The sequence below is a fragment of the Vulpes vulpes genome, unplaced genomic scaffold (genome assembly GCF_048418805.1).
Source record: "Vulpes vulpes isolate BD-2025 unplaced genomic scaffold, VulVul3 Bu000000626, whole genome shotgun sequence".
Lineage (NCBI taxonomy): Eukaryota > Metazoa > Chordata > Mammalia > Carnivora > Canidae > Vulpes > Vulpes vulpes.
Genome location: NW_027325669.1, coordinates 1965243 through 1992559, shown reverse-complemented (window position 1 = coordinate 1992559; position 27317 = coordinate 1965243). Strand labels below are relative to the sequence as shown.

Genomic DNA, 27317 nt, shown 5'->3' with positions numbered 1-27317 from the left:
GGTGATCATGAAAATCTCTCATCAGATGTGAGTCAGAGCCGCACAAATGATTAAGCAGAAACTCTAATTTTTAATGAAATAGCTGACCCAGGCTGAGTAATAAAATCAGACGCTGACCCATCGCGGGTCTCGTGACACCGTCTCTGCCTCTCTCTCTCTCTCTCTCTCTCTCTCTCTCTGTGTCTCTCATGAATAAATAAATAAAATCTTTTTTTTTTTTTCTTTTAAAAAGGTTTATTATAAGAATTGGCTCATGTGAGTATGGAGGCCGAGACCTCATCCCAGGAGATGACGCCTGCCCAGGGGGAACCCAGGGGAGCTGATGGTGTGAGTCTCAGTCTGGGGCAGAAGACGAGGGCCCAGCATATTGATCAGGAATAGACAGACAGACAGCACACATCTCCCCCCTCCGCCTTTTTATTGTATATGGGATCTCAGTGGACGGCAGGCCGGGGTGGGGGAAGCACCTGCTTCAATCAGTCACCATCCACATGCTCGTCTCACCCAGAAACACCCCACAGAGACACCCCAAGTATCTGGCACCAAGCGACACATAGAATCGACCCAAGCAGCATGCATAGCCACCGGGCCGGGCGCTGCACCAGACACAGAGCATGTGCCCATGCACACCACAAGGGGTGATGGTGGGACTTTCTCTGCCTGGGCCACCCCAGCCACCCCGCGTCCTACCACAAGGACTCGCCTTACCCCTCTGAGACCGCATCTCCTCCCCCGAGGGGCCAGGCTGGCCTGGGATGCTGCAAGATGGCAGCAGGTATGAGCAAGGCCGTGTGTGTCCGGGACCGGCCTGGCACGGCCGCGGGGGTAGGGCTTTGAGGACGCGCGAGCATCCTCCCTCACGTTTGCCCACGTGCAGGTACAAGGTGCATGCGAGCGTGTTCCTCCACCCGGATAATCCAACCCCAGTGCCCCACGCTGCGTGCCGAGGGTCACGTGCTCCCTCAACCCCACTGGTGGGAGCTCAGACGCCCGCCAGGCACGCCTGCCGACCACGTAAAGGAACAGAAGCAGATCCGAATGTAGTGACTGGCTATGGGGCTGAGCCGCACCTGCACACAGGTGAGAGGCTGGCTCCGGAGATCTGCTCACCAGCCTGAGACGGCTAGGGGCAGCCGGGGGTGCAGCCAGGCCGGCCCAGCCCAGGTACCTGTGCCCCCACCGGGCCCCTCACCTGGGGCGACCAACGTCAGAAGGGTGTGAGCACTGCACCATCCCTCTCAGGCACTCAGCCACACAGCCTGCTCCTCACCCATCCTTCCGAGGTTGCTCTGTCCTCCCGTGTGGTCTGGGGTAGCTTACAGGGACCTGGCGTCTGCTTGTTCGCGTCCTTGCCGGGAGGACAGACACAGAGACAGTGGAGGGGCAGGGGCCGAGCTTCCATCCTGGCTTTGCCGCACGCTGGCTGTGTCCCGCGGCACGTCCTAGAGCCTCAGGTGGCTTCTCTGTAGACTCAGAGGCCCACAGGCCCCAGAGAGTGGGACAGGCCAGAGAATGCACCCAGGGGAGGCAGGGCGGGGGCACAACCCAGTGCAGCGCTGAGCAGCGGCCACGTGGTCTCCACAGCTGCTCGCGGGGTTGAAGGACCAGGCTGGCTGGCTGACCACGTGCAGAGGCAGAGAGCAGGTGTAGGCGCCTGGCAAGGGGGCTCCTACACCGCATCCTGGGGTGCAGAACCAGGAGCCGCACAGGGACCACGAGACAGGGCAGAAGGTGCACGGAGGAGGAGGGTGCATGCCTGTGGGTGCACGAGACGTTTGGGGGCCGGGGGCTGCAAGTGTGAGCAGGGGTGGGTCTACGGCTCAAGGGGGCAACTGCGCTGGAAATAGCCATACCTGAGGGCCCTCAGCAGAGAAGCCAGGGACGGGGCTGCCGAGGAGGACGAAGGCCTGGGGATTACGCCCCACTCGGGCCACCTGGGCCACCAGCACACTCTGCCAGGGGAGGGGGCTTGTAGCTGCAGATAGGAGCATGGGGGGCAGTGGTCCTGCCCTGGGAGGCCCGGCCCCCACGCCCGGCTCTGGGCAGCTAGCTCCCACCCTGCGGAAGCCACCTGGGCTCTCAGCCGCGGGGACCTTGAGACAATCCAGGTGGCCACCCTGCCAACACCGCTGAGGCCCACCCGCCCCTCGAGGGCCCGGGGACAGCTGTCCCGTGTGCAGGAAGGAGCCAGGAGGTACGCGGTGACAGAGCTGGGCTTGCGGCCACCTCCCCGCCGGGTGTGGGGCTTGTGGCCGCCCACACCCCTTGCCGCCCAGGCTGCCTCCGCGGCCGTGGCTAGTGGCTCAGCACCACGTCCCGGAGCCTCATCATCCGTCACGCTTGTGTTTGTCTTCTCAATCTATTTTGGGCAGCAGACTCTTAGATCGGCAATTAGAAATGTCACTTGTACTTTGGGGAGGATGGGGAGGGGGTTGCAAAGTCTATAATTCAGAATAGTAATCAAACTCGTTGACAACTTCAATGGTATGAAGATGGTAATTAATTGTAAATCTTTGATGGAATGTATAATATTTATCTATTTTTGAACTTTTTACTGATCAGCAACAAGCTCTGGTGTTTTATTTCCCTTTTTATCTGATTTCTATAGTTAGAATCCTTTCCCCCCCCCCCCCCCCCCCCGTTAAAAGTTTCCATGGGGAAGGAAGAAGCTCCTTAAGAATGAATGTCCGGGTCAGCAAAGCCTTCAGTGTATAAGGAGCGGGACATGGACGTGAAAGGGGCACCCTCGCTGTCCTGGGCCTCAGGCTCTGCGGGGAGCAGGTGAGAGGTGGGAAGGCAGGCGGGAGGCACACCTGCTGGTGCTGGGGCGCACCTGCTTCCCAGCCCATGAGCCACCTGCTCTGGCCCTGACACACCTAACAGCTGTTCCAAGCAGGTCACTGCGTGGGTGACAAAACCACGTTGGAGGTGGTGGTGCAAACGACGGCCACAGGCCAGGCGGCTTGACCAAAGCGGTTCGTTGTCTCCAGCTCCTGGAGGCTGGAGTCCGAAGATCCAGGGGCTGGCCGGGCTGGCTCCTCCCAGGGCTGCTCTCCTGGGCATGGAGACGCCGTCCCCTCCCCGTGTCCTCATGTGGTCAGCCCCTTGAGTGTGTCCGTGTCCTGACCCCCCCTTCTTCTAGGGACCCCAGTCATTTTGGATCTTGTGACCTCATGTTACCTCAGTCACCTGAGTAAGGATCGTGTCTTCAAGGTTGAGGATGTGGACATGTGAACCTGGGGTGCCGTGGCAGGGGGCCACACGAGGTCAGACACCTGTGTCCTTCGAGGCAGCTGTGGGAACCTGGTGGGTGTACCAGAGACAGGTGCTGCGGGGGGACCGTCCCCAGGGCTGCAGGCCACTCCCGGGGGAGGCTGGAGGCTGTGCCCCGGCTCCAGGGCAGCTCTGGGCTGGAATGCTTGGTTTTCACTAGTTTCCCTCATCGTAGGCACAATGTTCCATGCGGGGGTCAGAAGGAAGGAGGAGAGAGCCTCTGGCCGGGGCTTGCCAGCCTGGGGGGCGGGGGGGGGGCAAGCTGGACGGTCCCGTGCAGCTCCCGCGGTGGTTCACACTCAGGGGTCCTGGACGGTACCATGGATCCCCCCACCTCATGGTCCAGGAACCCGAGTGGGGGCCTGATTGCCACCCCGACGGGGCAACTGATCCACCAGGAGAACCGCAGGAGCCTGGGGCATCGCAGTGCATGTCAGTGTGGCAAAGCACCTGCTCCTCCCTTAGGGCCCCCGGGTCTCTGACCCACATCAGGTTGACCCTCCACCCTCCAGCATCTTCCTCATGCCCCCCCCACCCAGGATCCCTGCTTGGCACCTGCCCGACCTCAGCAGGGATGGGGTTGCAGGAGCGGCAACCTCAGCCCCTCTGGAGATTGTCCCAGCTTCCTTTGCCGGCAGCATCCCTCCAGGCTGGGACACGCCAGGGCCTGAGCCCCCGCCCGGCAGCCTGGACCCAAGCGCCCATGTGCAGTGACTGCAGGCAGCAGGTCAGGCCGCCTGGTGCACAACCCCAGCCCTCAGCCCAGGGTTCCCGTTCCCCAACCAGCCCAAGGCACCCTCCCGTCCCCGCCCCCCAGCCGGGACTCTCCACCTTCCCACTCACACCCCTGGAGCCCCAAAGCCCGTCTTCACAGACCTCTGTCCAGGGCCACCTGATGGTCTTCAAAAAGTAACAGGCAAGGGGATCCCTGGGTGGCTCAGTAGTGGAGTGTCTGCCTGCAGCTCAGGGCGTGACCCCGGGGTCCTGGGATCGAGTCCCACGTCGGGCTCCCTGCATGGAGCCTGCTTCTCCCTCTGCCTGTGTCTCTGCCCCTCTCTCTCTCTCTGTGTGTGTCTCTCATGAATAAATACATAAAATCTTAAAAAAAAATAAAAAAGAAAAGAAAAGTAACAGGCAAGTCACACAGATCGGTTGTCCCCAGGCAGGAAAGCCGCACGTGTGTCCACGCACACACGGGCACGTAGATGGCAGGGCGCGCTCGCCGGCCACAGCCCGTAAGGGATCTGTATTGTGCTTTATAAATTAAGAATGTTCCTCAGTCGAATTTTTAATTACGCCCTCCAATCCTGTCTGTGCCTCCCCCATGAGTCAGCAGACACAGACGCCACCTTGTAGCACCCGGCTCCCAATCTGCTGGCGTCGTCAGCCCACAGATCACCCACAGCACTCACAACGCCTCCCGCAAAGGCGTTCGGCAGAGGAATCGAAACAGAACGGTGAATGAGCTTTAAGAAATTTGGAATCGCAGGTTTTTCAGGCTGAAAACACATCTATTTGCACTTAATCAAGATACGCCATTACGGCAAGTAACGAGGACAACGTGTCCACAGCCCCAAGTGGCGCCTGGTGGGGGTTTGGAGGACACTCTCTTCTGGGGAAGATGCAGCCAAGAGCCAGATCCCAGGCCCCCGGGAGCCTTGTGAGACGGCCGGGAAGGCAGCCGCTCTGTAGACGCTCCTCCTTTCTCCCCCAGGAGCCTCCGGGCCGTGGTCCTCAGGCCCCAGTCCGGCCTGGCTGCAGGGAGTAGCCCCGCTCGGGCCAGGCCCCCATCACCCAGTGCCTGGGCTGGGGAGCACCCTGGAGGTTCGGGGGGAAGCAGGTGGTGCAGCACCCCGACTCCGGCTGAGTCCCGTGGTGAGCGGGACAAGTGGGGGGCCCGAGAGACGGAGCACCTGTGCACCCCAGAGGCTGAGCAGCGGGGCTGGGCAGCGGAACTGGGGCCTGGCTCCCTGCATCTCCGATGTCCACGGGGACATGGCATCAGAGACCCCAGGGACACGGCTCCCCCGTGAGCCTCCGGGGTCGGCTGGAGCCCGGCACCGTCACAGGCACGGAGAGGGGCAACCAGAGCCGAGCAGTGAGGCAGCGGCAAGACCCTGTGCACTTGGACCCCAGAAACAGCTCAGCAGGCTTATGGAAACAGGCAACAGGGCTCTGCGTGAGCAGGTGAAGCAGGATCGGGGGACATTCAGGTCCTTCCTCCTATAGGAACCCAGCCCCATACCCATCACTGCTCCCGCCGCTGCCGGGCGAGCATCACAAGGGCCCACAAGTGGCTCACCCCCACTCCCAACCCCCAACCCCACCCCAGGGCTGGGCGCGACTGATGTGGACATGCCGGACCGTCCGTATCCCAGGGCTGCTGACGCCTGAGCCCCTGCAGAGGCCCTAGGTCTCCCTGGCCCCGGGGTCCCTGACCCCACGCAGGGTGCACGCCCTGACAGCCATGCGTCCGCCAGCCGCGCCACTAATCACTGTGAACAGACCTCACGCTCGCTGCCGCAGCACAAACACATTCTAAATCCAATTGATAAGATGTAAAACATTGCCTCCCCCACTTCTGTGCGCAGCCAGGTCAAAAATAGGTGACGTTCATTGCATTACTTGGCATAAACATGATTTTAATAATTACCGTGGGCCAGAACCCGTGCCTGCACTTGAATAATGAGCACTGAATTCTATTATAGTTCCGTATTAAATATCTTCCAGTTCAGCTCCTTGGGCAGCCGGCGAGGAGACGTCCGTGGCACAGAGCGTCCCTCCAAAACGCACACAGTCGATGATGAAAAATCTCTGCTGTTACGCCGAGACCTTAATAACATATCATTTTGCAGCCAGAGAAAACCGCGTCTGAATCGTATCTGTATTTTGTAATCAAGGGGATTTGCTCGCATTTGTTATCATTTTAGGTAGTTTTCTTGTTCACTGAAGATTATGATTATTCTCTACCCAAGGATGCGTGTTGGTCCTAGGACGACATCCACACGTTCGAGACGGTTCACTTGTGGTTCTCGTTTGCCCCCCGGGTGAGCCGGGCCCGGCCCCGGAGCACGAAAGGACGGACCAGACCCTCATGCACTCTGCCCGATGGATCAGGCCACGGGGCCCGCGAGGTGCATCGACTGGCCCAGGGCTGCCTGGCGGACTGCGGCCCCCTGCTAACGCGAATTCACCTGCCTTTCAGGGGTCTAAGGCCCCGAGTGTATGTGACCGGTCAGCTCAATGCACCGGCCGCCTGTCCCGGGGTGGGGAGGGTGGCGCGGGCTGCCGGCCTGTGCAGGACGCTCGGGCGCGGACACATCGGGGCCGCCTGCACGCTGTGGTTTCGGCAAAGCACGCAGTGCTCTCCGCGGAGATGCTGACGGAGGCTTATCAGCTGAGAAGCTCCTGGCGTGAAGAATGTCCGCACCAAGGGCGAAGGGACGTCGCTCTGTCCCATGCTGCGGCCTGGTGCTGGGGCTACAGTCAGATCCCACAGCGACGGATCCCAGAGGATCCCTGAAAAACCCGAACCGGTGGAGAGACAGCTGGAATGATGACCAGTTTTCAGGGAAAAAAAGGAAACTGAAGCCTGTGGAGTTTTAAGGAAGTTGCTGCAAAGTCCAGGAGCAGGGGCCCCTCACGGGGATCAGAGGTGCATCTCCCACTGAGACTCTGGGTGCACTGGGGGTACCTCCCGTTAAGCCCCGCCCCACCCCGGGGGCCTTCTGGAATGATCCTCGGCCCAAATGTCTGCCTGCCTGGGTGCCCAATACAAGGACATGAGATGTCCACTTCTATTTTACATTTATATGCATGTTACGTATTCAACATATATATTATATAAAACATATATGTCATATAGTTTATATTAAAAAACCATATGTGGAGCACCGGGGGGGGCTCAGTTGGTAGGGTGCTTGCCTCCGGCTCAGGTCCTGACCTCAGGGTCCTGGGATCGAGTGCCAGGTCGGGCTCCCTGCTCATCGAGGAGTCTGCTTCTCCCTCTGCCCCTGTCGCCCACTCGTGTGCTCTCTCTCTCATTCACTCTGTTCTCTCTCTCAAATAAATAAATAAAATCTTTAAAAAAATGCATATTTACATAGCTTATGTAAAAATGCACATGTAACATATAATATGAAAATATATGTAATATATTATGTAAAATACGTACATAATATATATTATATAAAATATATACACATTATTAGAATTATTTCAACTCCAAGACAGGAATACAGAGGGAAACAACAAACATCCTTGTACCCTCCACCTAGCTTTAGCAAATCAAAATATGATATTTGTAAGATCTCTCTTAGGGGCACCTGGGTGGCCCAGTTGGTTACATGTCATATTATTTTTTTTTAATTTTTTAAAGATTTTATTTATTTATTTATTTATTTATTTATTTATTTATTTATTTATTCACGAAAGACAGAGAGAGAGAGGCAGAGACACAGGCAGAGGGAGAAGCAGGCCCCATGCAGGGAGCCCGACGTGGGACTCGATCCCGGGACCCCAGGATCGCACCCTGGGTCAAAGGCAGGCGCTAACCCGCTGAGCCACCCAGGGTCCCTACATGTCATATTCTTGATCTCAGGTCTTGATCTCAGGGTTGTGAGTTCGAGCCCCACGTTGGGCTCTACACTGGGGATGGAGACTACTTAAAAAGAAAAAAAGAAAAAGAAGAAATAAAATCTCTCTCCACAACTTCTTGCTGCCCAAGATGTCAAAAGGGTCACACACTCATGTGACCAAAACACAAATCCCGAGTCAGGGCGGGATCCTCCCCCAAGGCCCCGGGGCTCCTGACAAGCAAACGCCCCATTCCGCTCAGAGGTGCCACCATCCCGCCTGTAACCGCAGAGACTCCCTTCACCCGTTTTTCACTGTATGTAAATAGAGTCCAGCGTACGTGTGCTCCACGTCCAGCTTTCTTTGCTTAATGTAACGGTTGCGAGATTCTCCATACCCTGTTGCGCAAAGCCGAGTCTCAGCCATCCTGGCAGCTGAGGAGGGTCCCGCTGCGGGACGACCTCGCCATTCCTGGGGGCCGTCAGGACGCGTGCTCCTCCGAATCCCTCCGTCGAGGCTGCTGGTGAAGATGTCGTTTCAATCAGGTCTACACTGGCTCTGCGGCAGCACATGTGGGGCTGGGGCCTAGCTGCTGGCCGTCTTCCCCGAGCGGCAGTGAGGTTCTCTGCTGGGTCGTCCCCATCCTGCTGGAGGTGGACGTGTGCGTGGGCCGCGTGCAAGTCCCTGTGGGGAAGTGTTTATTCCAACCGGCTGCCCTGTGTTCTGGAGGATTGTCTTTCCCTCCTCATTAATTTGAAGTTCTTTCCGTATTTGGCTATGAGGCCAGCGTGGGACACCCGGGTGGTGAACATCTCTTCCTTCTGTGTCCCTTGCCTTCTGGCTCTCTTCACGGTGGCTTCTGACAAACGGGGGTCCTGAATTTTGATATAATCCAATTTATCGGTTTTCCAGCTTAGGTCTTGTTTTAAAAAAAACTTGCCTTCACTAAGACCTCAGAGATATGCTCCTGCGCTTCCTTCTAAAAGCCCTCTTGTTTTCACGTGTAGACCACTAATCCATCTGAAATTGATTTTTATGTAAGGTGGAACGTAGGGATCAAGATGATTTTTTTTCCATACAGACACCCAATTGATCTCGCCCCATTTACTGGAGAGCCTGTCCTCTCCCTGCGTCCTGCCGGTGATGTTTCGGATCCTCTTTTAAATGAAACTCCAGCTCATTCCCCGTTTCCCCACTAACGTCCCCTTTCTCTCCTTGGTTCTGACCCAGCATCGCACGTCATACTGAGCTCTCACATCTCCCCGTCTGTCCACCAATGTCTCAGTCCTCCTCACTTCGCCATGACCTTGAACGGCCCGAAGCACGTAGCTCCATGCATCCTATAGAATGTCCCTGAGTCAAGGTCTTCCTGCGGTTCCTTTCGTGATGGGACCGGGGTGACTGGGTTCGGGAAATCATAGCACAGAGAAAAAGGCCCTTATCAACACAGCGTGTCAGGGGCACGTGACGGCCATGTGCTCGACACCCCCACACCTGACCTCCATCCGTGTGCTCATCATCCCCGCACCTGACCCCTGTCCACGTGCCCGTCACCCCCGCACCTGACCTCCATCCACGTGCCCGTCACCCCCGCACCTGACCTCCGTCCACGTGCTTATCATCCCTGCACCTGACCTCCATCCACGTGCCCGTCACCCCCGCACCTGACCTCCATCTTGCGGTCCTGTGGCCTTGGCCAGTTTCAGCCTCCCCAGCCCACTCCTTGGAGACCAGCCCCGTGCCCAGCCCACCGTGGGCCCGACTCTGCGTCCTGAAGGGAGGAGCATTTGCACCCCGTGTTTGGGATTTCTTTCCATTGCCCCCCCGCCCCAACCCGTGTCCACAGAGACTCACACCTGCTCATCCTACATGTTGTCAAATCATCTTCAAACTTCAGGGTCAGACACGGAGCAGATGTTCGCTTCTGACCGGGATCGAGTGAAGGTGCCAGATGAACCTCTCACCTAAACCTGTAGCCACAAAGAGTAAAAAAAATGAAAACAATTTTGAAGACACCGGGCACAAAGGCCAGGGAACCCTGAGAAGGAGCGGACTCTCCAGGAGCCCCGCAGGGGAGCAGCCATGGCCTCATTCTGCCCCCAGAGCGACACCAATGAGGACAGAGTTCTGTTCAAACAGAGATGTCCTCGGAACAGTCTAGGGCGTCCAGAATGGACCCAAACACATACAAAGTCCTGGGTTTTTTTTTTGACAAGCACGCCAAGGAGATGCCGTGAAGGAGAGTCTTTGTATTTTAACTGCATAGAAATGGACTTTTTTTTTTCCCCAAAACTAAAAAAGTCAGAAAGAACCACAAAACATAAATGAAAGAGAAGTAAATGTTTTTCACTATATATGATCGGCTGCCCCTTTAATTTATAAGTGTGTCCAAGCCGAAAGTAAAAGATGAACAACCCAAAAAGAAAACCAGGCAGAGAGCCACGGGACATTTTCAGATGAAGGAAATACGCACGTCCTCTGAACACGTGCAAAGATTTGCTTAACAGTATTTGTAATTAATGGGATTCAAATAAAAATTTTAAAAACGCCATACTACCTTTCACTGCTCGGATTGCGGGTCACTTGCACGTTTGCTTACGCTATGAGGATGAGGAGGGATAGGACTCTCATACCTTGGGGGGTGGAGATATAAATGTGAATCGGTGCCACCTCAGATGCAGAAGGGTCCCTGGTCGGTGCTGAGAGTTGAGGTGTCCAAGAAACACCAGTCCTGGGAAAGCACCACTCACTTACCATCTAAATAAAAAAATTGGAATATCGTTGCCGATTTTTTCAAAGTCTAATTTGGGTTTTATCATTAAGGATGATAAAGATTTATCATTAAGGATGTGTATAGACCACGGACACAATTTTATGTTACCTTTTGCACAGTGAAGTTTGCAAGGCAAGCTCGTCCCCATTGCCCAAAGGAACAATAAAGAATCCAGGTGCTGATCGGGGGTCTTCCCGAGTGGTTCTTCTCCACAAACCCCGGGATGCTACGCGGAGACTCCTCTCCCATCATTTCAGAGCAGGAACGCAGTTGACGTCTTGTGCCATGTTTGGAGCCTTCCTCGGTTTCCCCAAGGGCTCTCCTGACCTGCGCCACCACCGCCCGCGCCCCATGACCCCTGCCCTGCATTTGCGCTCCCTCCCGCTGGGCCGCCCTGCCAGGCCTGCGGGGCGCCAGCGTCTCCTGCATCAACTCTGCCAAAGCCCTGCCTCCTCGGAGATCTGCAAGGTCACCTCATGTCTGATCCACTCCCTCGCTCTGTCCACTTGTCAGGCTCTTTGACATTTCATCCGTGCGTAGGCTTTTCATTTTATTGTTACAGTTTTCATCTCCAGTGATTAATTCGTTTTTTTTTTCTCTTTACTAAACTCTCCTTTTTAATAGTGGCCTAGTTCCTATCCACGCTTTACATCCCCTCTTACCTTTAAATGCAGGACATGGGTGTTTAGAACCCACATGTGCCAACCCAAGATGGGAGGCACCCGCGGGAACACGGTGCAGCTGCGCCTGGTTGCCCAGTGGGAGGCACTGCATCAGGTCACGCTCTGGGCAGGCTCAGGACGGGTTTGTGGGTGTAAAATCACAGAGGACATTGCATTCCCTTCAACCGGGATCTTCATGCCTGGGAACCTGGGTGTAAAATAATGTGTCTGAGAGAGCGTTTGGGGGAGGACGCAGGACATACAAATATGAGCCCCAAACCTGCAGATTTGCAGATACGGGCCATCAAAGGGATCTACGTCCAGCCCTCTACCCAGAATCAGAGCTGATGAGACAACTGTCTGTCTGGCGTCCTGTCTTTCTGAGCGTGCAGCTCTCCCCGTCTGGGTCCTGCCTCCTGCACGACTGCTCAGCCCCGGGAGCCACGTTACTGTAACCACCAGGAGCTGAACGGGTGACGATGTGTACAGAGCCTGGTCTTGGATTTTCCCTGGTACTCTGTATTTCTGAAGGTTTCACTTAACTATTTCTGAGTAAAGATGAACATGTTCAAGCACATACTTTGTACTTTACCCACCATTCTGAGAAGCATTGGAATAGACCGTGTCACCCATTACATTGCTATCAATGCTCCGGTCTCTCCTAAAACATGTGAAATTTTACTTTTTAATATTTAATGTTCAATCCGCCCGGATATTATTTTTGAGTATGGTATATAACAATGATATGGTTTTTCAATATTGATGAACAATTGTCCAAACAGCATTTATTAGAAAGAAAAGAAAGCTGTATTTTTCTCACTGAGGCTGTACTGATTCTGCTACATATTGATTCCATCATCGTGGGTCTGTTCTGGACGATTTCCTTCTGGTTGATTTGTCTATCACATCATCCTCTCCCTATGGCTTTCCAATATATATTGATAAATAGAGGAACAATTTCTCTTTGTCCTTCTCTAATATGTCATCATCAACTTGTCATGCTTCCTGCAAAATGCTAATACATTTACCCACTAATTTAAGGAGGATCATCTTGTTTCTACTACTAAGACATTCAATTCAAAACTATCTCATCATTTATTTAAATTTATATGTCCTTAGAGGCGTACGATCACCATAAACACCTGGTCGATCCTTGACACGTTAGAGTGTGTTTTGGGACATAAATGGAAACTCTGTCCTGTGGTATTTTCTCTTTATTTCATTGTTTAGGAATGCCACTGACATATTTTTAAGTTGTGTATCCAGAAAATTTCTTGGCAGTTTTGTTTCTCTGACTGTCCGTGTATATAATCACATCTTCTGCAAATACATGTAATTCTATCTTATATTATTATATATGTAATATATATATATATATATATATATATATATATATAATTTCTGAATCCAGTTTTTTTCTTGCCTTATTGCATTGGCTTGAATTCAGTTTGAAGGTTTGAAGAGAAGTAGTGGCAGGTGGCTTCTAGCTTGTTCCCAACTTCAAAAATAATGGTTTTAAGGCATTATCAGTTATCACTAATTAAGATTCTTATTTATATTTCTGGTAAATGCTCTAGGCTAAGAAGTTCCTTTTGATTCTTAGTTGGCAAGAAGTTTTTAATCCTGAATAGACCTTGATTTTTTTTTCAGTACTTTTTATTGAAACTCTTGTGGTGATCTTTTTTTTTTATGGGTTTAATTCCAGTGTAGTTAACATACAGTATTTTATTAGTTTCAGGTGTATGATATAGTGATTCCTCACTTCCATGCATTACTCAGTGAATTAGATACATGGGATCAAGACTACACTTAACATGAAGAGCTCGGAGCAATCTGTAGATGATCTTTTTTTAAACTTTAATTTCCTAATGAAGTGGACAGTTGTCAAAGTGGGGAATTTTAAGGCACTGATAGGTCTCTTCAAAAATTGTCCTCTATCAGCCTCTACTTCCCTGACCTTACATGGTCTTGATACTTGTGATGCTTTTAAGAATCAGGCCACCAGTTCTTGACCATTGAGTTTGAAATTTCTGCGTAGTGGTCTCCATTTGAAACATAGAATTTACTGTCATTGTGTCTAAGCTAAAACTGAAGCAAGCTTATTTCAGCATGTGGCTGCAACTCTGCTGAATTTTGGAGGATTTCCTTCCAATCCACAACTTTTGGCCTGACTGCATTTGGGCAAGCTAGAGTTTAACTCACTTTGCTTTTATACAAGAATGTATTTCAGTGACTCCTTTTTAATTTAAATTTAAGATTTCCAACCAGTTCTTTTTCCCAAAGAAGAGTCCCCATAGCAGTTAGCATTTCCCCCTCAAGTGTTTTATTCATTTGTAAATGAAACTGTAACTTCAGTTATCTCTTTAGACACAGCAACATATTTATTTTGAAGCTTGGTCTTTACGTGAGGGCATGAATGATTTTCACTGAAAGTCAATTCATATTCCAGGAGGTTATAGTCCTGAGAATTATATTTTTGTAAGCATTTCTCCGTTTCGACCTCTAAGCCAGATGAGTGGGAGGAGTTGGGTTTTTCCCCAGATTTCTGTGTCCCCCTCTCACTCACTTGCCTTTTCCTCTCGGTGCTCACCTCCCTGACTGAGGACGGCATGTCCACACCAACAGTGGCACATCTAGATCTGGGTCTTGTCACAGGAATCACGTGATGTCCTGGAAGGGACACTGGAGAAGTTGCTGGGTGACCCATGATGCCGGCAGGACTGGCTTGCATCCTGGTCACAGGGTCGTGTCTGTCTCCACTGGCTTCCCAGGGCTTGCGCTCCCCTCAAGCTACAGAGCCTGGATTCTACAGCAAGTTGTTTCCAGTCTTATTTCGTGAGGTCAGGGCTCCACGTCACCCCATGGCTGTAGGTGGTAAGCCTGGCTCTCGCCTTCAGTCTGATATTCTGGTCACCATTACCTTGCGCCCCTCGTCCACCTGTGCTTACCCCTGGCCCAGAGAGCAGCTGGCCTTGGAGCTCACCTGGCTCAACTGTTGTGCATCCTTCTCCACTCCTGGCCTTGGAGACACGAATCCCAATTTCTGAGCCTGACACCGTCTCTGCCTTTCCTCTGCTCCTATGCTGTTCGTCATCCCCAGGAGTGTGGGGCAAAGGGCATTATTGTGACACACACTTGCTGTGCTATCTCGGCAGGAAATCATGCAATTGTTTTTAAGTGATAGGAGTCTAAATAATTCCTAGTTTTGCCTGTTATTCAGAATATTTCAAACAAAGACACATCACAAAGAATGGTTATTTTGCAGAAAGAAGTAGAAAAGAATACAGAATTAATGTGGGATAGGAGGGGAATAGACATGTCTGCGGTCAAGGCCTGAGACAGAACTTAGAGATTTAGATATTCCATTTGTGGCTGTGATGGCTTCTGGATACATTTCTCTTTGATTCTTATTTTGACTAATGTTACAATAATCAAGAGTTTATAATAGTTTGGTAGGTTGAAGAGAGAGAAGAACAAAGTAATAATTGTATTTAATGACTAGGTGATTTTTCTTAACTGCAAGAGATAAGTCAAGTCTACAGGCAGTTGGGATACCAATTAGAAGAATCTTAGCATTTATAATAAAAAAAAAGTAAATTAAAACATTAGCATTTGAAAGAGAAAAAAAAAGAAGCTTTCTGAACAAAACAGTGGGTGAAGCCACAGAGTTCTTTTTTTTAACCAGTTTTTTTTTTTTTTTTTAAGGTTTACTTATTTACTTGAGAGAAAGTGAGTACATGCACACGTAGAGGGGAGGGGCAGAGAATCCCAAGCAGACTCCTCACTGAGCACAGAGCACAACGCAAGGCTCCATCTCGCGACCCTGAGATCACGACTGGAGCCAAAGCCAAGAGTCACACGCTTCACCAACTGCACCACCAGGCGCCCCAAGCCACGTGCAGAAGCTACAGAGGAGGCAGTGTGGTCTTGTACCCAGGAAAGAGACAGCAACACTAGGTCCCAATGGGGACCGAGAGCCCGGGAGCAGGGAGCTCGGAGTGATATGAACGCATGGGCAAGGCAGGAAGCCATCCTGGAGGAGGTGAGACCCACATTGTCATAAACGGCAGCAGAAAAGTCAAGACAAGGTCTCGGGACATTGAGCCATTAGAGGACAGAACTCTACTTTTCACAATAATACAATAATAGAGGCTTCTTTCTGCCAAGGGGCAGACCTCAGGATTCTATCTTGTATGTTTTAGATAATATTCTTGGGAGGCAAGGTGGCCAGAATGCAGTTCTGACAGCGGCGGGTCAGGCCTTCCCTCTGTAACCAACTGAATTAGCCCTGCCTTTCCCCCCATGATGCTCTGACCACACTGGAAATTGGACAGACTGAGTCCTAGGAGGGCAGGTGGGGGCACCTGGGTCAGGAAACTCTGCAGAGAGACGTCCCAAAAGGTGCTTTTGCAGGTCATCCACCGGAGGGAAAGCAATGCTGGGGTGGAGGGGACGTAGGTGCTCTGCACACGCCGCTCACAGGCCTTCACTTTTCCCCTTGCAACCATCCAGAGGGTGTTCCCCCCACCTCACCCCCCCCCGCTGGAAGGAGCACCCTGGCTTTGAGCATAACAAATGGTGCAGCCGTTTCAGGCCACGGCCTGGGAGCGAAGGCAAGCGGTGGAACCTGGCTCCCGGCCCTGCTGCCCGCATCCTGGAGGGTCACCTTGCACTCAGGCGGCCGCACCAGCCTGGGCCTCAGCCCCGCTGTTGGATGAGTGGATGTGGCCCCGGCTGGGGACCCTGCGGCTTTGGTTTAGCCAGTCCCGGGTGGGCAGGTGGCGCCCACAGCCCCCACGACCCACCGCAGATGGATGGACCCCACACCCATTCTGCAAATGTTTTCCTGAATGAGGCTGGCCAGGTATTTCATGTGAAGGACCCTGATGAAGAATCCGTTCTCTTAGGGCACCTTCCAACGCCCCAACACGGCACTAAGGCTTTTACCCTTATTTACAAAGGAAATGGGTTGTAAGTAAAAGACCCCCTACAATTTATCCACACAATGAAAAATTAACGAGCATTAGTAAATTCCTTTTTAGTGTAAGGAAAAAAAAAAAAAGAAGAAGTAGAAGATGCAACCTGTGATTTAATGAAAGATTTTGCTCTCAATGCTATTCTCCACCACAAGGAAGGGGACGCTCCTTATTATTCACAAAGCAGTGGGGCTGAGAAGAGAAGGTTCTATAAACAGCCATTAGCATCTTAATTACACGATAATTCAAAAGACAGCTCCCCTGAAAAAGACTTCGGCCCATAAATCTCTGGGTCTCAAAGTCTGAGAAGGGAAACAGACTCTGGAGAAGGTGTTGCAGGCCAAGTGGGGAGTGAGCAGGGTCCTCGGATACTGGGCCTGGGGTCCCTCTGCCGCGCTGCGTGACTGTCTGCCTGGCGGGACGCGGCCCCACTCTGGGGTGGTCACTCCTCCAGCCTGGACACCTCGCCGTGCTCGGGGCGGGACGTCACAGCCCAGGGGCGGCTCCCAGGGCCGCGGTGCCCGCGGGGCAGAGGCTCAGCAGCAAAGACCACGCCCCATGAGTGAGGGGCAGGCCGTGGGGTTTTCTCTTGCCACGGGTTGGAGCAAATACTGGGACCAGTGACTTTGTCGAGGTTGGAATCATTTCCTGGGAGGGAAGGACCTCACTCAGACCCACTTCCTCCTAAAGAGAAATGTATTTGCACAGTTGGAAAAAAAAAAAAAGGTATCCCAGAGGATGATGAGTCTGACTTCAGAGGCCAAAGGTCAACCTCTTTGACCACCTCGCTGACCCAGGGCTCTGGTTCTGGGTGACCCAAGCCTCAGGCAGGAACTTGGCATGACGGCCTCTCAATAGCTCAGGGTGTGTGTCCCGCATGTGCTGACGCTTCTTTCCGAGTAGTTTCTGCAAGAAGCTCTGAGCTGGTTCCAGGCGGGGGTCCTGCTAACTGGGTGAGCAGATGGACTAGCCCCTCCCCAAACATGCAGGCAAAGAAGGGGGCTCAGTTCCCTGCGGGAGGATCCAGTCGCGGCGGGAACCGGGGCAGGGCAGCCAGGGGACGGACGTCTGCTGCAGAGTGGCCGAGGCCTCAAAGAGGCACCCGGACCTGTGGCTTTGGGATTTTCTACAAGGAAAGTCTCACGGGGAAGCTCAGTGCTCCAAGCAAACAGAAGATGCCCTCCAGACAAGAGGGTATGGTGCTCAGACCCCGAATCCACCTCTCCTTCCCCTCCCTGGAGGCCACAACCCCCAGGGCTCCGAGGAACAGGGTGAAACCCGGTAATATTCTCCTCTGTTAACGGCCATGCGAAGGAACCATCACGGAGCAGTGGTCACCCCAAAGTCAGTGTCTGGATGAAAGCACCTGGGGACTCTCATCTGAAGACCACCCCCAGAGCAATCCACTGAAGCTCCCCACCACCCCCCGACCTGGGGCCGATCTCAGCCCACCACATCCAAAGAAAACCCCGCCAATCTGCTCCCTGTCTCTGTGAGCCTGGTTTTTCTTTGTTTGTTTTAAGTTCCACATATAAGCGAGATCACACAGCGTTTGTCTTTCTCTGACTTACATCACAGAGCAAATGCCCTGAAGGTCCATCCATGTTGTCACAAAAGGCAGGATCCCCTGTCCCGTGGCCGAGCGATCCCCCGCTGGACACACACATCGCAAGTGCACCCGGTCTCTGTATCCATTCATCCATCATGTGCAAGGGGCTGCTCCCACGTCTTGGCCGCGGTGGGTGAGGCCGCAGTGAACGTGGGGGTGCAAACATCTCTGGGACCCGGATTTCACTTCCTTGGGATACATGCCTAGGAGTGGAATTTCTGGATCATAGGCCAGTTCTATTTTAATTTTTTGAGAAAACCCCATATTGACACACCTTGCTGTGGTGATCGTTTTGCAGCAGATTCATATGTAAAATCAGTGCACCGTTTACCATAAGCTCATGCATATTATACATCAGTTATGTCTCATATGGGACGCCCGGGTGGCTCAGCGGTTGAGCGTCCACCTTCGGCCCAGGGCATGACCCTGGGGTCCTGGGATCGAGTTCCGCATTGGGGTCCCCGCAGGGAGCCTGCTTCTCTCTCTGCCTGTGTCTCTGCCTCTCTGTGTGTGTCTCTCATGAATAAATTAAAATCTTTTAAAAAATTGTGTCTCATAAGGCAGGAGAAAGGCCAGCGGGGAATATAATTTCCCCCACAAGAAGGTGGTCCTGCCTCTCTGGACTGTTGGCCAGCTGTGATTTCCCCGGGGCTACCCTAACTCGGGGTGTCCCCCAGCTGCTCTGCTGTGCAGACAGCACAAGAGATGGGTGAAAATGTAATTTAAAAATACCTAATAAGAGCAGTAAGGAGAAATGTCCTGCACTGGGGAGAGAACGCCAAACGGATGCAGGGACCGGCCGACAGAGCTCCCGGTGGCCGGCGACGGCGGGGACAGCGGGGCAGCAGGACAAATCACACGGCATTTCATTACAACCCCGAGTGTAAATAAATACCCATGAATCCATGCTAACACAATTACATGATTGAATCAATCGATAAATAGGAAGAAGAGACAGATCTCTCAGGCAGAAACAGCCTGGATACTTTGTAGTCGCTTAATGCAGGCTTTGCAGAGCAACTTCCTTCCAAGGAGGATGGGGTGGACGGGGGGACGGGGCACAGGGTAGATGGGGTGGTTGGGGTGGATGGGGTGGACAGAGGGACGGGGTGGACAGTGGGATGGGGTGGACGGTGTGGATGGATTGGATGGGGGACAGGGTAGACAGGGTGATGGGGGGACAGGGGGATGGGGTGGACTGGGGACGGGGTGGACAGGGTGGATGGAGCACAGGGTAGATGGGGTGGTCAGGGTGGAGAGGGGGATGGAAGGACGGGGTGGATGGGGGGATGGAGTGATGCTGTCATGGGGGAACAGGGTGGTCGGGGTGGATAGGGGGACAGGGTGGACAGGGGGATGGGGTGGACGGGGGATGGGGGGATGGGGTGGATGGGGTGGACGGGGCACAGGGTAGATGGGGTGGTCGGGGTGGACGGGGGACAGGGTGGACAAGGGGATAGGGTGGACGGGTGGACAGAGTAGACAAGGTAGATGGGGTAGACAAGGTGGACGGGGGAACAGGGTGGATGGGGGATGGGGTGGATGGATTGGATGGATTGGATGGGGGACAGGGTAGACGGGGTGATGGAGGATGGGGGTACGGGGGTACGGGGGTACGGGGTGGACGGGGGTATGGGGTGGATGGATTGGACGGGGGACAGGGTAGACGGCATGATGGGGAAGGGAGTGGATGGGGGACAAGAGGACAGGGTGGACCGGAGGACGGAGGGACAGGATGGATGGGGAGATAGGGGGATGGGGTGGCCGGGGGGAAGGGGCAGGAGGGGTATGTGACAGAAGCTGGCGTGCACATATGAGCCCCGAGATCAAGGTCAACGCCGAGATGGCAGGTCATGTCGACACCCGTGCCCCTGACAGGACGTGATGGGGGCACTGCACCCCCAGAACCCATGACTTCAGTCTCCGCGGAGCCCTGCCGGGTTCCCGCCCAGGCCTCCTCGAAGTCGCCAAGGTGGGCAGAGGCAAGAAGTACCAAAAGGAGCCGCAGGAACACGAGGACTGAACGCGACAGGCTGTCCCGGGGAACGAAGGAGAAAACCAGGAAGCAGAAGGTGCCAGGTGAAAACCAGGGAGATCTGAAGAAAATATGGATTTGGGCTCAAAATAAAAAAATAACTACTAGTAAAAAAATGAAATCGTCAAAAATAGGCGTTCAAGCCAAGGGAGAGTGGGTGCGAGGTATACGCCGACCGTGCGCTATCACTGGGATTTTCCCGTAAACCTAGAACCTTCTAACATTAAAAGCTGGTTTTTTAAAAGTAAATGCAATTTTGGGGTGAACATCCCTGCAGAACCGGCCACCCCTCAAGGGCAGGGCCTGCTGGCCTGCGGCTCCCGGCACCATCTTCACACCTTGGCAGCTGGGTGGGGCCCCGGGTGCCCGAGCCGCCCCGTCACGGCCCCGCAGAGCCTGCTCCCCTGTTAGGGCCGTTTCCGGAAAGTGTGTGATGGGTCTTAGGGGAGGTGGAGGCACCACACGGAGCAAGAATCCGCGGTGGCCCAGGGCCTGCCCTGCTGCCCGCACCTGTAAGCGCAGCTTGTCTAAATGCTCCACTTAACCCCCGGGACTGCTGGGTTGGGTAAAATAGTGAGGCCCAAGGGCATGCCGTTTGGAAGTAATTCACCTCAAATGTAAAGACACAAATGGCCCAAGAGTAAGAAGGTGGGAAAAACTACACGATATTAAATGGAGCAGATGTGTCGTTTTTAGGCAAAGTGCATCCCATCGCCAAGTGTTACCAGGAAGAGCTATGGTCATTTTCTAATGATAGAAGGACCGATTTGTCAGGGGGACACGATGATCCTAAGTGGTCACGTCCTTCAAGGCTAAATTTCAACACACTCACAGCCAAACCGGACAGACCTGCAGGATCAAGAGACAAACCCACAAGGTGCACCGGGGGCCGCAGTGACTCAGTCCGTGTAATGCAGAGTAGAGAGAGGATCGCGGGGCACTGACGAGGGGGTGCTGTCCACGAAGTTGACAGAGCACCCCTCCCTCCCTCCCAATGGCAGCGGGGGTGCACACGTCTCCCCAGCACCCAAAACGCAGGCCACAAGAGACCACGTTCTGGGCCTGAAGCACGTCTCAGGTTCAAGCCAGGCCTGAGCTCCCGTGATGTGAAATTACGGTAGAAATAAGGAGAAAATAATGGGGAAATGGGACTCAGCTGAGGGAGTCGTGGGGGAAGGGCAGGATTATCTCAGGAGACGCAGAAGAAGCATTTGGAAAAGTTGGTATCTGTTTCTAATAAACCTCCCCCAAAAGCTACGCATGGAAGGGGACCTTGTAAGCTGGAAGGGCCACCGTGCGAATCCTCCAACTGACATCACACGTCACCAGAAATGGATGGACGGTCTCCCTTTCTAAATCAGAAGTGAGGCAGGGGGACCCACTCCCCACACTCCCATTCCACCCCATCCTGGAGGTTTTAGCCCGTGAGGTCGGCCGCAAGACAAAATAAGTCATCCAGATGTGATTCTGTCTTTAATCACAGATGTTAGGAAATCTGGTGAAATCAAGGAAAAAGTTGCTAAATGTAAAACTGGGTTCATCAAGGGTGCGAGATACGAGATCCACATAAAAACCGTGTGGGGTTCACACCATTGGAGCAGATCTTCAGACCTCAAATAAAAGCGTTTAAAATAATACCCGAATTGCCTTACAAAATAGAGCCAGAGATACGATAAATATGAGGAAGACACGTACCCTGGAAACTATGAAATGTTGCTCAGAGAAATAAGTCATAGGGGGAGAGGCGTGCAGAGTCCGTGGGTCAGAAGACACGAAACTTCTAGGATGTGAATTGTCTCCAGCCGATCTCCGCGTTACGTGGGATCGCAGCTAAAAACCCAGCAGTCTTCTTCGTGTAAGTTGACAAACTGATCCTAAGATTCCTGTGGAAATGCAAATGATTTGGGAAAGTCAAAACACTTTTTTTTTTTCAAAGCAATGAAGTAGTGGAAAAACACCATCAGGTTTCCTGACTTCATATGCAATCAAGACAGTGCGCATCAAGGTGGATGAAGAGATCAGAGGGGCTGCACAGGGAGTCTAGGGTTGGCGCAGCGAACCCCGACAGTGTATTTTGGACAAAGTTGCATAAAACAGTGAGTGGAGAGGGGATAACCCTTCATGCAAACAGGTGCCAGAATGACTGAATGTCCATATTCAGAAAGATTACATTTGTATCTATGACTCAGACCATGTACAAAAATTAACTCCAAATAAATCATAGATGGAAACATAAAGCCTAACACTGTAAAACTTTTAGGAGAGGGACACTTGGGGGGCTCAGTGGTTGAGCATCTGCCTTCAGCTCAGGTCGTGACCCTGGGGTCCTGGAATCGAGTCCCGTATCCAGTTCCCTGCAGGGAGCCTGCTTCTCCCTCTGCCTGTGTCTCTGCCTCTCTCTGTGTCTCTCATGGATAAATAAATAAAATCTTAAAAAAAATTCTAGAAGAAAACACACCTGCAAAAATAATGATTTGGGGCTCGGTGGAGATGGCTTAACTATAACAGCAGAAGACGTAACAGTCATCAGAACTAAAAGCCCCTGCTGTTCAGATGACCTTATTGGGAAAAAGAAAAGATAAGCCATAGCCTGGGAGAGAGTATTTGCAAATTACACGTCTGATTTAAAAAACAAACAAAACAAAACAAAACCTCGTATCTATAATATATAAAGAACTCTCAAATATCAAAAAAATCAACAACCACATAAAAAATATCGGGGGCACATCGCCATAGAAGCGTCCACTTGCACCGAGGCAAGGAAGCCCAGGAAAAGGTTCTGACATCGTGAGTCATCAGGGAAGGGCAAATTAAAACCTCCTAAGATACCACTTCCCGGTTAGGATGACGGCGATAAAGGCGGCAGCGTACCAAGGCGCTGGGAGAAGATGGAGCGAGCGGGATGCTCACCCGCTGCCGGTGCAGATATAAAATGTGAAAATCATGCTGGAAAACGGTTTGACCCTCTCACAGAAAACTAAGGGTACAGCTCCGATATGATCCAGACACGCTCCAGGCTGGTATCTGTGCACGAGACACGGAGGCGCGAGCCCACGTGCATAGACGTCGGCCCGGATGCATGTAGCAGCTATATTTGCACAAATCCAAACCATAAACAACCCATGTGCACATCAGCCGGCGAAGTCACAAAAAGCCCACAGTAGCCGTGCCATGGGTCCACCTTTGGCAGGAGCGAAAAATGAACGATTTACTGATATGTATGGTAGCAGGGATGACCCTCAAGAAAATTAAACTGGCAAGTGCCCCCCTCAGTGTACTTGGCAGGATGAGCACTGGGTGTTATGCTATATGTTGGCAAATAGAACTCCAATAAAAAAATTTTTTAAATTAAAAAATAAATAAATAATAAATTAAAAAAAAGAAAATTAAACTGGGTAAGACAAGCCAGATATAAAAGGAGACGGTGCTGTACGATTCCATGCTTATAGGCTTGTAGGAAATGCAAATAAATGCACAGTGATAAAAGAAACCAGAGGTTGGCCAGGAGCTGGAGGGGGCAGGGAGGTACAGGTGGAAGGGTTACGGAGGCCCCTGGGAACATTCCGGGACGCTCATTATCTTTACCTCGGTGATGGTTTCAGGGGCACACGCAGACATCAAACCGTCAGACGTCCCACTTCAAATACGTATCGTTAATCATATGCCAATTACGTCTCCTGCGTCGGTTTGCTGTTTGCCTCCATTTGGCTGGGCCATGGTACCTGGTTGCTTAGCTAAACATCAGCCCAGATGTGGCTGCAAAAAGATATATATATATATATATTTTTAGATGTGATTAGCATCTGAATCAGCCGACTTTGAGTAAAGTAGATTGCCCTCCATAGTGTGGGTGGGCCTTGTCCAATCAATTGAAGGCCTTAAAAAGAAAACAGACTGAGGTTCCTAGGGGGAACGGATTCTGCTTCCAGAGCTCAGAAAGCAACTCTTTGCTCGGTCCTTAGCCTGTCGGCCTGCCTGGAAAATTCTGGAATTGCCGGGCCACCCCCACGACTGCACAAGCCAGTCCCTTCAAGTGATTTTCTCTCTCTCTCTCTCTCTCCCCGCTATTGGCTCTGTTTCTCTGGAGAACCCTGCTAACGCAGCTCCGTAAAGCTGTAAGGAATATCAAAGTTTCAAAGCAGGATGAGAACCCTCCCCCAGATCGCACTGACAACATATTAAAATTAAATAAGTTTGCAAAAGGCAAACTTGGCACACGGGGCCTGCCGCAAAGACAGTTTGCTGATGACGTGGGACAGACCCAAAAGGTTGTCGACACCTGTCGTCTTATTTCTGCTCTCTTCAAATTTCCGAAAAGTTTAAAAGGAATTGACTTCCAACCTGCAAAGTTCTGAATAACCAAGAATAAGGAGGCAAACCCGCGAGGAGAAAACTCAGCAGAGGTTGAAGACGCGAATGCAACGTACTCACAGAAATCGTAACCGCTGTGAGGTCATGGGCCGCAGACGGAAAGACAGTAACGGTGTTTGTCACCAGAGCAGCTGGCCGTGGCTCTCGTGTCGGGGACGATGCCTGGGCCAGTGGTGGTCGCCTGTAGCATTGCTCCCAGGAGCCCTTGGGATTCATGTGAACAGTAATTAAATCAATGTTTACCTTAATTAATGTAAATTAATGTCCCGTTTTCTGGACGCTGACTTGGCAAATGTAGAGGAAAGTCTCAAAGTTGGGTCCTTGTTTGGACCCAAGCATTCTAGGTTGTCTTACAAATAGGCACAGCCACAGAGAACAAGGGAAGGACACGCATTCGCTGCAGGAACGTTTGAAAGAGCAGAACTCTAGGAAACAGTCTAAACGCCCAAATAAATTATGGATTAAATAAGGGGTGGTGTTTATGCACGATGGAATTTCCCACCACCGTGAGAACGGTGTTCCAGAACTTGTCCTGGCAGGAAATAACGCTTGCCACATGGGAAAGGACTGTTCACGACAGACCTGCAGCACGATGAGCAGAGAAAACGAGCGACGTTACCAAAAGAAACGCTCAGAGTGGGTCACTGCGAGGGGCAGAGCAGAGCCACGTTTCCTTTCTCTGTCTCATCCCCCATTTTACAAAACTGTCTTTAAACAAACACAGGTCAGTAGCTTCGGAGGGCGCTGCGTGGAGCCGGGCACTTAGGCACCGGTGTCCAGTGCTCCGTCGTCCTAGGCAAAGCACTTGGAATGGTGCCTGGAACATACTATGGAACAGAAAAATATGACTTATCATTGTTGACACCCAGGGAACGAAATGGGTAATCACTCCTAAAAATAACGCCGGGATTTCATCTACCGACTCTGTGAAAGGCTGTTTTAGGGGCTGCATTTCATCCAGGCCCCTCTTTCGTCATGGGGCTTGCAGTCCGTGGTCCGCACCTGCTGAGCTGCTGCCCCATCACGGCTCCCACCTGCCGGGCTGCAGCTCTTCGATCGGCCTGCTCGCCCACCGAGAGAAGTGGCTGGCCTCAGACCCCATCGTCCGTCCCCGCACCTGGCCCCACCTGGCCCCACCTTGTCATGGCCTATCTCCCCCAGGGCTTCTACACCTGCTGCCGACTCCCTCCGAGCTTGTCCATCCCTCAGCACTCAGGGGTGGCTCTGCAGAGTGCACGTTGCATGTGTGTGGCAGGTGGTAGGCCCTCAAAGGAAAACTCACAACTATTTCCGCAGGACTGTCCACCAGGCGCAGGACAGTCCACCCCCTTAGTGGCCGACCATCCCCAGACCGCTGTATCTCCTCCCCAGAAACATGCCTACCTTTCCATAAAATATGCTTCCCTCCCCGCTGCCCCAGTGGGCGTCCCCCAAGTTCACCCAGTTGAATAAACATCCACCTTGAAATGCCCCGGTCAGTCTGGCAGCCCATGACTAAAGTGACAAATGTCCCACGGCCAGTTCAGAGGGGTGGAGGACAGGAACCACACCCCGCATCCCTGTGTTTGGAAGCAGAGCAGCAACAGTGGAGGGACAACGTCCCCGCGTGTCCCGTGGAGGGGACGTTGCCCTTCCCTGCCCAGACCTGGAGTGAGCACCCCAGTCATCTGCCCTCAGATGCCACCCATCCCCCAGGGGCAGCACCACATTTCTGGGGCTCTCGGGGCCACCCGAGCCATCGGGAGGCAGGACGCCCCCCTCTGTGGGCCAGGCCGTGGCTTGGGGGGTGGGGAGACCCAGGACCTGCCCAAGGCTGCAGGACCACATCCTCCATTAACGAGGAGGGCAGCGAGGGTGGACACTGAGTCTCCGGTCAACTTACTCGGTTTCAGAACTGTCCGTTCCGGCCAGTCCCCAGCACCAGCCAGTCAATAACAACACTCGGTCACTTGGCAGCGCTTTGGGATCTGGAGCTGCGCTTTTGGTTTCCTAGCAACGGAACTCAGCGCTCTGCTCAGCCCCCACCCTCCGTTCCCATCGTGGTCTCTCCCCAGGCCCGGAGCCACCAGCACCTGGCCTGCCTCCGGCCTGCGTCCCACATCCCGGCTGTGCCTTGTCATGACTCTGGCCTCCCCTGGTCAGGAGCCTGCACTCACGTCCCGTTGCCCCGGCCCTCTCCGGCTCGCTGGCTTCCAGACTCTCCAGCACCCTCAGATTCCAAGCTATAGGCAGCGCGGGCTCTGCTCCCTTTCCTCTTCCTCGTGGGATCATTGGTGTCAGCGGCAGCCTCCAGGAACTTGGTCAACACCCGCCACATTCACGACGTACGTGCTCCTGTCTGACAAAGATTCTGCGCTTGGCCAAACTCTGGTCAGGCTCCCGACCCTTCTCCGAGGCACACCTGTGCACCTCCTTGTACGATCCGGTTTCAGCAAGAACCTGCTAAGTCAGTTCAACCGGAGCCCCCCACCCTCCATATGTGCCCCGGGCGCCCCATCCTCCACTGGGGTCTTGTCACCTGGCCGGCCTTTAGCCACAATCCTGCCCCGTCCCCACGACACTTCCTCTCACCAATTTTCCTCCCACTGCCCCACCTACCCCTCGTCTAGAAACCCCCACTGGCCCACGCTCTGGTCCCCGGTGGTGCACAGCCCCTTCGCATCACATGGGCCCCAGGCCCATCCCCATGGCTCTGTACCAGGTCTGCTTCACTGTCTTTATTTATTTTTTTTTGAGATTTTATTTATTTATTCATGAGAGACACAGAGAGAGAGAGAGTTAGAGACACAGGCAGAGGGAGAATTAGGCTCCCTGCAGGGGGCCCAATGTGGGACTCGATCCGGGGACCCCAGGGTCACGACCTGAGCCGAAGGCAGATGGTCCACCGCTGAGCCACCCAGGCCCCCCTGCCTCACCGTCTCTAACAAGTGTCTTTGAAGATTTTTTCCTTTAACATGTCAACCTCCTAATGTCACAGCCACAGAAATCTCGGGGTGCACGCTCCAAGAGAAAGCTGACCAGGCCACTCACCTCGCTGCCCCCC

At 53.0% G+C, this 27317-nt stretch overlaps 1 long non-coding RNA gene across 3 annotated transcripts; it reads right to left on the bottom strand.

The window, feature by feature from the left end:
• Positions 1-208: 208 nt before the first annotated feature.
• LOC112935838 (uncharacterized) lies at positions 209-26881 on the bottom strand. 3 transcript variants are annotated; one of them, XR_011998413.1, is made up of 10 exons: positions 26157-26881; positions 24335-24478; positions 23489-23659; positions 21599-21786; positions 17831-18071; positions 10730-11491; positions 10482-10605; positions 9705-9818; positions 4150-4371; positions 209-3303 (listed from the first exon to the last, which is right to left on the bottom strand). It is a non-coding gene; the product is annotated as an uncharacterized lncRNA (long non-coding RNA). The 3 variants fall into 3 exon arrangements; XR_011998415.1 differs by having other exon boundaries at positions 26431-26755; XR_011998414.1 differs by lacking the exon at positions 17831-18071 and having other exon boundaries at positions 26157-26755.
• Positions 26882-27317: the final 436 nt, after the last annotated feature.